This window comes from Molossus molossus, unplaced genomic scaffold, assembly GCF_014108415.1.
Source record: "Molossus molossus isolate mMolMol1 unplaced genomic scaffold, mMolMol1.p scaffold_m16_p_5, whole genome shotgun sequence".
Lineage (NCBI taxonomy): Eukaryota > Metazoa > Chordata > Mammalia > Chiroptera > Molossidae > Molossus > Molossus molossus.
This window is the reverse complement of record NW_023425388.1, coordinates 4,824,018-4,836,252: the sequence shown is the minus strand read 5'-3', so window position 1 is coordinate 4,836,252 and position 12,235 is coordinate 4,824,018.

Below are 12,235 nucleotides of genomic sequence, written 5' to 3'. Positions count from 1 at the left end.
GTACTGACACAAGAACAGGCAGATGGATCAATGAAATAGAACAGAGATCCCAGAAATTGACCCAAGACAATATGCTCAATTAATATCTGACAAAGGTGGCAAGAGCATACAGTGCAGTCAAGACAGTCTCTTCAATAAATGGTGTTGGGAAAATTGGACAGCTACTTGCAAAAAAAATGAAGGTAGTCCACCAACTTACACCATACACAAGAATAAACTCAAAATGGATAAAAGACTTAAATGTGACTCCCGAATCCATAAAAATCCTAGAAGAAAATGTAGGCAACAAAATTTCATACATCACATGCAGCAGAATTTTCACTGATACATCACCTAAGGCAAGAGAAACAAAGGAAAAAATGAACACCTGGGATTACATCAAACTTAAAAGCTTCTGCACAGCAAAAGAAACAACCATTAAAATGGAAAGGGAACCCACTATATGGGAGACCATAATTGCCAATGATGCATCAAATAAAGAGTTAATTTCCAAAATATATAGAGTACTCATACCACTCAACAAAAGGAAGACAAAGAATCCAATTAAAAAATGGGCAGAGGAACTAAATAGACACTTCTCCAAACAGGACATACAAATGACCAAGAGACATGAAAAAATGCCCAACATCACTAATCATCAGAGAGATGCAAATTAAAACAACAATGAGGTATCACTTCACACCTGTCAGAATGGCCGCCATCAACAAGTGCTGGCCAGGGTGTGGAGAAAAGGGGACTCTAGTACACTGCTGGTGGGAATGCAGACTGGTGCAGCCGCTATGGAAAACACTATGGTGTTACCTCAAAAAGTTTAAAATTGAACTGCCATTTGACCCAATGATCCCACTTCTAGGAATATACCCTAAGAAGCCTGAAACACCAACCAAAAAACATATATGTACTCTTATGTTCATAGTAGCTCTATTTACAATACCTAAGATCTGGAAATAGCCCAAGTGTCCATCAGTAGATGAGTGGATAAAAAAGCAGTGGTACATATACACAATGGAGTACTATACAGCTGTAAGAAAGAAAGATCTCTTACCCTTTGAGATGACATGAAGGGACCAGGAGGAGAGTATTATGCTAAGCGAAATAAGCCAAGCAGAGAAAGACAAATATCACATGATCTCACTTATTTGTGGCATATAATGAACTAAACAAATTGATGAACAAATATGACCCAGAGACATAGAGGTGGGGTACAGACTGACAAACCTCAGAAGAGGGGATGTTGGGGGGAAGAGATGAACCACAGAACTTACATGCATGTGTGCATGACCGATGGATATAGACAACAAAGCTGGGGATAGGGCGGGGGTGGGGGTGAGTAGGAGGGTGTCAATGGGGAAAAGGAGAAACATCTGTAACAAAAACAAATTAACGAAAATAATTTAAAAAAATAAAAAGAAGAAAAGGATATTTAGAATTAGTAGGACAGAATTAATGTGAACTGACTTTATAAGTACTATTTCCATCCTGCTCAGCCCTCTGTGGTCTCAGGGGAGTTCGGGGAAATTGTTCCACAAATCAAGGAACGAAGCAGCCTGTTGCAAGGGTTGCAGATTTAGAATTACTGAAGGGATATCATTTTATTTCTAGAGCTTATGGAAAGTCATCATCTTACAACAGGAAAGCACATAATTTGGTTTACCTTGGAGGGACCTTCTGTTGTAAATGGGGGTTTTGCTCTGTCTTTTATCAATAGGGACAACAGAAGAAAGACATTTTCCAATGAGATTTTTACAAATGATGGAACGTTCTGATACAAATATGACACACATTATAGAAAACTCTTCCTTTCTGTCTTATTCCTTGAGTGTCCCAAACTTAGCTTGGTGCCTAGGACACATGAGGTGTTCAATAATTATTCACCAAAGAAGGGCAGTGGTAGGTGGGTGAGCACCCTCCCTGTGGTCCGCGCGTTGCCGGTTCCCACTCAGCTGGCCACTAGGTGTCCCTCTGTGTCCACGCGAACGTTTCGCTCACTGCATCCGCATTAATGTGTGCAGACCGTGCAGAGCCTCGGGGGAGACGCTGCTGAACAGCCCACCTCTTTTTTGCCCTGGGCACCAGTTTCAAGGGCTTTTGGCTACTTGTGTACAGAGGCATGAACAAGACAAAGCTGGTGATGTTCACATCGAGTGGCTGGCCCAAGAAACAGAGGGGCTATTCTCCTTTATCCAGGACTGGAGATGTGTTCTTCCCTATCCCGGAAATGCTGGGAAAACCTCTGGCCAGCGAATTTTTCAACTAGGCAACGCAGACTTTAGTTATTTGTGTGAATACTCTCCCTCTCCCCTTCCCCGCCTCCCCTCCCCTTCCCTCTGTCCTCTCTTCCTTCTCTCCCCTTCCCCTCCCCTCTCCTGCCAAGTACCCTGTGGATCAGACACTTAGACAGCACCCTGGGTGTCATCACTCAGAGCCGGGACAAGTGTTGCTTAGGCCGGCGGTGCGCTTGTCGAACTGTTGAACTGCTTCTCCGTGATTATGGGGGCAGCATGTGTCGCCGACTGGACAGACCTCACTCTGCTAATACTGCTGTGGGGTCAGACTTGGAAGCATCGGTGCGACTGAGAAGCTGTAGTCGGGCAGGTTCTCTGATGTCCGCGGCAGAGTGTCCTTGGGCTGTGACACATCCTTGCACAGGGGCTGGCTTGGGGGGCCTGGACAGAAACAGAGCAGAGGGTTGTGGCCACTGTGGCCTTTACGGGGTCACTTCGCCCATCCACGTGCTGGGCTCCTGTCAAAATAGCAGCGCTGGGGCGCGAGGCTCTCCTTTGGGACAAATCCATTTCTTTGAATAATATTGCTTTTATATTTTCCCCTCTGATTTTGAAAGCGATACATTTCCGTTGTATAAAATTGGGAAAATACAGAAAAGTATTATGAAAATAATAATTCTTACCATTTTGTAGAGACCATTGAAATCATGTTGTACGTATTATTTCATATCCTCATTTTCATATTACATTATATCGTGAGCATATCATTAAATACTCTCCAAAAGCCCAACTTTTGCCCAGCTCTGTGGATTGAGTGTCATTCCATGGACTGAGAGGTCCTGATTCCATTCCCAGTCAGGGCCGTGCCCAGGTTATGGGCTCGATCCCCAGTGGGGGGCGTGCAGGAGGCAGCCGATCGATGTTTCTCTCTCACATCAACGTTTCTCTCTCTCCCTTCCTCTGTCTAAAAATATCAATAAAGAAATAATTTTATTTTTCAGTTATAGTTCACATTCAATATTATATTAGCTTCAGGTGGACGTTATAGCGAAAAACCTGCGTTTTAAGGGCAACATACTTTTCTGGTTTTGCCTGTTTTCACTTTATTTAATCATTTCCCACTGATGGCCACTCAGGCTGTTTCAGGGTTTTTACTTTCAGAAATGGGGCTGAAATAAATATAGCTGTAGGTACACTTTCCCCATCTCTGATTAATTCCTTAGAATCCCTTTCTGTAGTTGGAATTACTGGGAGGACACTTGTGTCCTTGGTGTGGGAGCGAAATGCACCTTCCTCAGGAAGAATTCTTCACGCGTGTGGCCGAGCTCCGGGCTGGCGCGGGGCCTTGGGAGCGAGGGGACCTGAGTTTTGGAAAGCAGGTCACCACAGCACCTCTTCCTGGAAGTCCACGGCAGCCGTTGGGTTCCAGATCATTCTGGTCTGCACATAGGCTAGTTCTCGCCTTGCCTGGCAGCGGTGTCATGTACATCCTGAAAGTTTAACTCCGAAGGTTTCTCAGAAAAGGCTGCTTTCAGTAACCCTGGTGTGTGTAGGGTCTCCTGTTACCCGGAGAGACCGGTGAGGGGCCAGCTGCATGTTACCAAGGACCAAACGCTTAATTCTCACCCCCGTGGCGGGCGTCCTGCAGACGGTGCACGAGAGGCTCGGCCGGATTTAGGATTTGGAATCTGACGCAGAGGGCTCTGGGCATGGTCCCTGTACCCCAGCCCTGCGTCACCAGCAGAACACATTCTATCCCCGTCTGATAAGAGGTCCAACATGCGGGCTTGCAAAGAATTTGGCGACAATTTCTAGGGAGAAAAGCTCTTTTTTCCATTCTCAAAAGATTGGCATTGAATTAAAAGGATATTCATTTAACATTTTAAAGGCTTCTTGAAGTAAGAAAGTAATTTGTTTTCTAGAAATCAGCTTTTAATATACCTCTTACTGTTTTTCAAATGGTGTTTTTTGTTTTGTTTTTGTTTTTTTTAAATTAAATGTGAATTTCCTTCCTGAAATCTGGAATGCTCGGTATTTGGGGAAGAGGGCAGAATGTTTTTCAACCTGTGGTCCACTCGTCTTTAGCATTCTTTTCTGGCTTTGGATCCCACAAGTTCTGGAAGGCATTGCTCAGAAACAGCACACCAGAGGGAACATGCATCTGGTTTGCTATTCCTTTCCTGGCCTCCTCGTCTCTGCCCGGCTGTCAGCTCTCCCGCAGTTTTCCAAGGTCACTGTCCCGTCTCACTGGTTCAGGCCAGCTGACCCCGTGCTCCTGGACTGTGTCCTGCCCTGAGCCCTGGACACTGTGCAGGCAGGGCTGGTCTGGGTAGTGTGCGGGAGGGATGCGGGCCTGCAGGGTCCTCCTCCCCGACGGTAGATGCTCCGTCTCTCCCAAGCCCTCTGATGCTGAGGACTTCACGGGGCCTTCGGCTGCTCATTGCGGGGTTCTGCCCAAGTCCTTCCCCTCGGAGCTCAGGCCACATGTCCTGGACCTCATCCTCTCCCAGCAAATTTCCCTTGTTCTGTTGGCTCAGAAATCTGCTTCTGGCCCTGGCCGGGTTGGCTCAGCGGTTAGAGCGTCGGCCTGCGGTCCTGAGAGACCCGGGTTCGGTTCCCGCTAAGGGCATGTACCTCGGTTGCAGTTTGTCCCCGGCCCTGGTTGGTCGTTCGGGTGGCAGCCACTCGATGTGTCCCTTCACGTCGATGTTTCTCTCTTCCTCTCTCTCCTTCCCACTCTATCTGAACAAAAAACGAAAAAATGTCCTCGGGTGAGGATGAAAAAAAAAAAAAAATCTGCTTCTGTGTGACAGCCGATGGCGTCTGGAAAATGACCTTGATGCAGGGGAGCGTCACCTACTCTGCCAGGCAGGTGATCCCAGCTGTCAGGGGACAGGCTCACAGACCAAATTTAGATGCTCAAGTCACACGGTGGATTGAATTAATTCACAACTCACCATGGAAAGCAGTGAGAAATTGAGGGGTAGCGAATGCATGTAGGGTGCCTGTGAGTGGAAGGACCATACTTCCAGGATTCTAGGGTCCTGGGCTGCCGTTGGCCTGGCTCCCTATCTGCGGCATCAGTCTCCACTGCCAGTGATGTGGTTACAAGGACTGGAGTTGACGTTGAACACGGGGCTTAGCAGAGGAACAGTGCCTGTAACCTACACACACCCCTTTGTCGCAGAGAGGTCCGGCCGAGGGCTGTAGATCACCAGTCCACCCGCTGTGGTAGGTAGAATAACAGCCTCCAAAGATGCCCACGCCTTAGTCCCTAGAACTGAATATATGACTGTACATGGCCAAAGGGGCTTTGTAGAGGTGCTTCAGGATCTTGAGGATCTTACGAATTGATGTTTCTACTCCGTTCTATCCGTGAAGAACAGCCGTGAGAGGCACGGGAGTCAGAGCTGGAGAAGACGTGATGACCGAAGCAGAGCCCAGACCGATGTCTATTTGAAGACGCTTCAGTGCTGACTGTGGAGCTGGAGGAAGGGGCCAGGGGCCTTGAAGGCGGCCTCCAGCAAGGGCAGAACCCAAGTGTTAGGAACTGAACTGTGTCCTCACCCCTGCTGAATGCATGCTGACCTTCTAACCCAGTACCTCAGAACCTGACCTTCTTTGGAAATAGGATCTTTGCCAAGGTAATTAAGCTAACACAAGGACATGAGGTTGTACCCTAACCCAATAATGACTGGTGTCCTTATAAGACGAGGAAGATTTGGACACAAGTGTGGACAAAGGGAAGAGGGTGTGAGGACTCAGGGGAAGATGGTCACCGGCAAGCTGAGGACAGAGACCTGGGGCAGGTCATTCCATGCAGGCCAAGAAATCCACCTTGGCTTGGGTTTCTAGACCCCGGAACTGTGCGACAAGGCACGTGTGTTGTTTAGGCCCGCAGGCGTTTGGTTAGGGCAGCCCTGGCAAGCTAAGATGCCGAGGACATAAACCTTTTCCCGGTGCCTCCGTAAAGGAAGGCGGCCAAGCCAACACCGAGATTTTAGCCCAGAGACCTGCATCAGACATCTGGTCTCCGGAACTGTCAGATAATAACTCCATATTCTTGTGAGTTGCCAAGTTTGTGGTTATAGGAAGCTAATGCAGCGGCTCGGGGATTTCAGTGTGTTTTATTGGGGCAGAGCCCCTGTGGGGCCAGAATGCAACCATAATGGGGGGTGTCTAGGAAGGCCAGTTTAGGGGTGACAAAGCTATCCGCCTGCAGGTTGTCAGGCCTGTAGCTTATGAATTGATCTTTCTACTCCATTCTATCCATAAAGAACACTCTTGGTTGCTCCATCACCCTTTAAAAATAATAAATATAATTAATTCTGTCTTTTACATGACGTATATGCTAACTCACTGTTTCTAGGTGAACCAGCGTGGTTTCTGGATTGTGCTATATGCCTAGTCACTGTCTGTGGGGAATACAGGAGTTTACTCAGCACATCGGTGAATTTCACCTACACTCACTACCTCTGTGTTTATTTTATGTTTTTTTTTTTTTTCTTGTTTTCTATAATTGTTCTGAGTATTTAAAAAGGATGTAGCAAAGACATGTTAAGGCTGTTTATTCCCCTGGTGCTACTATGTGTATAATATTACATTGGAAATAGGGGCTATGTAGACATGGCTACTCCTGTCATTATACAGGCAGTGAGTCGGGGGTTGTGTGGCATACGGAAGCTCTCAGTCTTCTCTTCCTTCTTCCTCCCAAAGCTACGCTCCTCCTTGAATCTCCAGTTTATGTGCTGTTTAGGGCTACTTTCAAGCCACACGGGGAGAGTTAAATAGTTGTGACACAGATCATCTGCTTCACAAAACCCAAAACATTTCCTCTCTTATGGAAGGAGTTTGCTGATCCCTACGACAGATCCCCAGCAAAGAAATATTACTATTTCAATTTCAAATTTGAAGATGCCAAAGACTCTGGAAGTTTATTTATTGCCCTAAGGTCCCCAACCAAGTGGAGATGGTCAGAGCCAGGGTTCCACTTCAGAACCCAGGCTGCTTCCAGCACACCGTGCACTCTAAGGGAGTGTGCCTTTGTGATTTACGGTCCACCTTTTCTGCCTTAGAAGGTGATTCAGACTTGTCTACTGACCTGATTTTGTTGTTGCTGGTCGCTTCTCCAGTGTGGCAGGCTCACATCCAATAGCCAATCTCTGTCTCTGGGGCGTGCCTGTCTTCTAATGTATTATGAAGCCAATAAACAGTTCTTTTATTGTGTCATTTAAAGTTGTTGTAGAGAAAGCTGAGGTTGTATTGGGTGAAGGTATGATCTTCTGTGAAATGACACTAGTTATGTATCCAAAGTGAATCATTTAAAGAAAAAAAAAAAAACTTTAAAAAATATGTTTAAAAAAATTTTTTTTTTATTAAGATTGTATTGAATTTGTAAATCAAATTGGAAAGAACTGACATGAACAATATTGAATCTTCCTGTACATGAACAAAACATATCTCTGTTATTTAGTTCTCCTGTGATTTCCTTCATCAAAGTTTTGTAGTTTTCTTCATATATTTCTTGTACATGTTTTGTTAGATTTATACCTTTTTCCTTTTGGGGGGTGCTAATATAAATGATATTGCATATTTAAAATTTCACTTGTTTTTGCTGGTATATAGGAAAATGATCAAGTTTTGTATAGTAACCTTGTGTCTTACAACCTTGCTGTAATCAGTAATTAGTTCCAGGAGTTTTAAAAAATTAGTTCTTTCAGATTTTCTGCATAGATGATTATGTCATCTGTGAACAAATGCAGTTTTAATTTTTTGTTCCCAATCTTCATATCTTTTATTTGCTTTTCTTGTCTTATTGCATTAGCTAAGACATTCAATGCAATGATGAAAAGAAATGGTGAGAGAGAAGCCTTACCAACAAAATAAACAGTCAATTAACATATATTTTGTATGTTATGTGCATTATATATTGTATTCTTATACTAAAGTAATCTAGATAAAAGAAAATGCTATTAAGAAAATTATAAAGGAGAAAATACATTTACAGTACTGTATTTTATTAATCAATACTATAAGTTTGCATCATCCGTTTCCAAGATGAATCATCTGTCAGTGCCTACATCAATGTTGTCTTATTTGATACAAGACACTGTAGATTTTATATGTATTACTAACACTAGACTTCAAAAGTGAAAAGATAATGTGAAAAAAAAAATTTGTATTCATTCACAGGTATAACAATTTGTGCATTGATAACAAAAAACAGTGATATAATTGGTTTATAGTAGCCTAGCCTATACAGTAATGAATGAATTGTTATAAAAATTTAATGGATATAGTATTACACTCATAGTCATAATAGTGTTAGAAACGTTGTTACATTTTTTAAAAAACCATTTACCTGTGTTGATAGGTTGATATACAGTTTCTTTAATTATGAGAGAGGCCTACTGTATAGTAATATAATGATTTGAAAGCAAAGTTATGCTACAGTAAGAAAACTAACACATTATTAATTTTGTATTAAGTATCATTCACCTTATGCTCATGTAAGTAAAAGCTTCCACTTTCAATAAAGGTCTTGCACGTGAAAAAACAACAACATTTTTTTAAATTGATTCTTTAGAGAGAGAGGAGGGGAGAAGAGATAGAAACATCGATGTGAGAGAGAAACATCAATCACCTGCCTCCTGCACGCCCCCTACTGGGGGTCGAGCCTGCAATCCTGGCATGTACCCTGACCGGGAATTGAACTGGGACCTCTCAGTCCATGGGATGATGCTCAATCCATTAAGCCACACTGGTTGGGCAAGAAATAAAACTTTTTTTTTAAATCTTCACCTGAGGATATTTCTCTATTTATCTTCAGGCAGAGCGGGAGAGAGGGAGAGAGAGAGAAACATCGATGTGAGAGAGACACATTGACCGGCTGCCTCCTGCATGACCCTGACCAAGGCCAGGGACGAACCGCAACCGAGGTACATGACCTTGAATCTGAGACTCCCTGGTCCATGAGCTGATGCTCTAATCGCTGAGCCAAACCAGCCAGGGCAAAACTTTTTGTGTTGAAATAACTTTTGAATTAAGAGGAGTTGGCAAGACAGTACAGGGAATTCCTGTATACGCTTTTTAAAATTTTGTATTGATTTTAGAGATAGAGGGGAAGGGAGGGAGAGAGAGAGAGAGAGAGAGAGACATGGATTTGTTGTTCCACTTATTCATGCATTCATTGTTTGCTCCTTGTATGTGCCCTGACTGGGGATCGAACCCACAACCTGGGAGTATCAGGACAACACTCTAAGTGAGCTACCTGGCCAGGGCCCCTGTGTATTTAACCAGCTTTCCTTAATGTCAACATCCTACGTAACCGCAGCATACTGATCCAGCTGGGCACGTAACATTGGTACAGTACTACTCCTTCGACGACTCTGTTCTGAGGCTGCTGGTGTCCCCTAACACCTGCCCCTGTGGAGACCCTGATGCAGGACTCCAGGCGCATGGGTGCTCTCACTGTGTCTTCTCAGGCTTCTCCCACCCGGGGCAGCTCCTCCCTCTCCCCTCGTGTTTCGTGACCTCGGCACTTGAAGAGTACTGGTCCAGCATGTCACAGCGTGTCCCTCAACTTGGGTTCTGGGTTCTGGGAAGAATACCACAGAGATTAAGTGCCTTTCTCATTGCCTCATGTCAGGAATACATGTCATCAATCTGACTTCTGACTGGTGATGCTAACCGTGATCCCTTGGTTGGGTGAATAATTTTTTTTTTTTTTTATCCTCACCCGAGGACATTTTTCCATTTTTTGTTCAGGTAGAGTGGGAGGGAGAGAGAGGAACAGAGAGAGAGAGAAACATCGATGTGAAAGGAACACATCGAGTGGCTGCCACCCGCACAACCGACCAGGGCCGGGGACAAACTGCAACCGAGGTACATGCCCTTAGCGGGAACCGAACCCGGGTCTCTCAGGACCACAGGCCAACGCTCCAACCGCTGAGCCAAACTGGCCAGGGCTGGGTGAATAATTTTAAGTGATTAATCAACAATATTATGTCTCACCCACTTTGTATTCAGCATGATTCTAGGGATGTATTGGGTGAGATCATGGAGAAATGGCATGGAAAATAATATACAAAAAGGCCTAAGAAAGAGTATTCTTAATTTTTTTTTCCTTTATTGATTTTAGAGATAGAAGAAGGGAGAGGGAGAGAGAGAGCTAGAAATGTCGATGAGAGAGAACATCGACTGGCTGCCTCCTGCATGCCCCCACTGGGGACCTCTTGGCGCATGGGTCGAGGCTCAAGCACTGAGCCACACCGGCTGGACAAGAAAGAGTATTCTTTATACAACGTACAAGAAAATTATTAAAACCTCAAAGAGATGAGAAGGAAAAGAATAGACAATTCACAGGAAAAAAATAAGTATACATTTAAAAACTACACGAAGCTGGGGAGGGGATAGAGCAGAAGAGAAGAGGAAGAAGAGAAAGACTCATGGACAACACTGTGGTGACTGTGTGGGGAGGAGGGTGGGTGGAGGTGGAGGAGGGTATAGGGGTGATGAATGGTGATGGAAAAATAAAGTAAAATAAAATGCTGACAAAATAACATTCACTAAGGTCCCACCACACGCCAGGCACTATTCTGGGAACTGGTGATCCAGGGAGAACAGAAACGACAAAAACACCTGCTTTGGGAAGCCCATGTCCTGGTGGAGGGAGACAGGTGACACACGGGCACATATGTCTGAAGCTGGAGGCAGGCTCGGTGGGTCCTGTGCGGACTGTGCTGCGACGTCAGGTAAGGTGACTGAGCTGCTTCCTGCTCACACACAGATGAGCAAAATACCTCCTTGCCCCGCAGCAGCTCACTGGGGAAGAGGGTGTTGACAACAGAACCATTACCAGGTGGCAAGGTAAGTGCTGTTGTAAAACCCAAGGCCCAGGGGGGATGAAGAGAGACAGGTCGGCCAGCCCAGCCGGCTGGGGAGTTAGGAGCCGCTGTTCCAGCAGAGCCTTGAGGTGGGCGGTCGCTCTGGGGCAGAGCCGGGCGGGGGATGGTCCGAGGGCCCTGGGACGTGATGGGCTGAGGCTGGCGGGACGCTTTGGTGACTGGGGAGCAGAGGGTAGGGAGGGGATTGTGTGGGAAAGGTAGACGGGGCCCGAACAGGAAGAGCTGCTCTCTGCTGCCCCAGAAAGGTCTGGGTTTTGTCCCATAGGCGAGGAGGTTGCGGATTTTATTAAACAGGGGTGTGCCGAAGTGTTCCTCGCGTTGGAGGTTGGATGGATGGTGACTTCCCTGGCTGAGCTTAGGAGAGAGTGACAGGGAAGGTTGGGAGGAGGAGGGGAGATGACAGAGGAAGTGGAGTGAAGGAGGGGAAGGCGGAGGTGGCGGTTCTGCAGGGTCTCCGGGGGCAGTGCCCAGCGCGGCTGGCCGGGGAGGCAGAGCTGAGGGCTGGGGCTGCCCCCCAAGACTAACTTTGTCTGCCTTCCTAGGGCACTTGATTCTCTACCCTCTCCCCCCACCCTCTGCCCCAAATATCTTCGTTAGGTGAAACCTACAGGTTTTGGGGGAAAGTGAAAATGAGTGACGCCCCTTTTGCTTCTCTTTGTTGTCTGCCAGGCCTCAGCGAGGTTTCTGCTCACGGGTCTTGAAAGTCTCACTACGCAGACGTGTTTTTCCAGTTAAGGAAATTTAGCAGGAACATGGACCCGTGGACGCCAAGGCTGTTCCTTCCTTCCACGCCACAACCGTCCTTTTCAGAAGCGTGTGTTGTCTGTGCACTTTCTAGCCCGCAGAAACCACTTGTGGCCTTTTCCCTCGGGTTGCAAATCCCCGTTGGAATCGTGCAGTGTTACTTACCTGGGCCTCGCTCCCTCCCTTCCCAGTCGGCCTGGCTTCCTTCCCTGAGGCCCCTTGACTCGGGACCTCTGAAACCAGGGAACTGGTCTACCTTCTCCCAACAAGCTTTGGACCGAAGCTATCCATCGACTTCTTCCCTGGACTCCTTTCCTTCTTGAAGGATGACTTTGGCTGCTCTGGTCCCGGAAAGATTGG